The following is a 1,192-nucleotide window of genomic DNA, read 5'->3' as shown; positions in this document are numbered from 1 at the left end:
TGATCTCGGCTCACTGCAACCTCCATCTCCTGAGTTCAAGGGATTCTCCTGCCTCAGTCTCCAGAGTAGCTAGGACTACAGGTGCCTGCCACCATGTCCAGCTGGTTTTTATATTTTTAGTAGAGACAGGGTTTCATCATGTTGGCTAGGCTGGTCTTAGACTCCTGACCTCAGGTGATCTGCCTTCCTCAGCCTCCCAAACTGCTGGGATTACATGTGTGAGACACCGCACCCAGCGTCAAATGTATTCTTGCTTTTAAAAAGAACAGTTTTAGGCTCACAGAAAAGTTGTAAAAATAATAGCGTTCTCCTTTACCCCCAATATCAACATTTGGCATAACCACATTAAAATTAAGAAATGTACATTCTTGTTTGGTTATTTACTATTGGACTATAAAAATTTTTTTCTAGGCTGGGTGCGGTGGCTCACGCCTGTAATCCCAGCACTTTGGGAGGCTGAGGCAGACGGATCACAACGTCAGGAGACTGAGACCATCCTGGCTAACACAGTGAAACCCCGTCTCTACTAAAAATACAAAAACATTAGCCGGGCCTGGTGGCGGATGCCTGTAGTCCCAGTTACTCAGGGGACTGAGGCAGGAGAATAGCGTGAAACTGGGAGGTGGAGCTTGCAGTGAGCCGAGATCATGCCACTGCACTCCAGCCTGGGTGACAGAGCGAGACTCAAGTCTCAAAAAAAAATTTTTTTTTCTAAATGGACATAGGTACTCTACTGTTAACATAGCTGCAGACTTTACTTGGGCTTCAACAGTTTCCCCACTATTACATATAGATGTCGTGTCTCCTTAATCTCCCACAACCTGTGACAGTCCCTCAGTCTTTCTTTGTCGTTCGTGACTTTGCCACTGTTGAAAAGTACTTGTCACTGATTTCGTAGAATATCCCTCAATGTGGGTTTGTCTTGGGGTTAGATGGAGGCTATTCATTTTGGGCAGGAAACCGCAGGTGGCATTGTTCCTTCTCCCTGCATCCTGCTGAGGGAGCATCACGTTGATGTATCTTCTTACTGGTGATGGTATCTTCGATCACCTAGTTAAGGCGGTATCTCTTGGATTTGCCTGCTCTGAAATTACTATATTTCTCTTTGTAATTAATAAACATTTTGGGGAACATCCTTGAGTCTGCAAATATCCTGTTTTTCCTCAAAATTTTGCTGAATACTTTTAGAATT

Source organism: Mandrillus leucophaeus, unplaced genomic scaffold, assembly GCF_000951045.1.
Source record: "Mandrillus leucophaeus isolate KB7577 unplaced genomic scaffold, Mleu.le_1.0 Scaffold202, whole genome shotgun sequence".
In the NCBI taxonomy this organism is placed as follows: Eukaryota; Metazoa; Chordata; class Mammalia; order Primates; family Cercopithecidae; genus Mandrillus; species Mandrillus leucophaeus.
Note: the sequence above shows the minus strand (reverse complement) of the source record.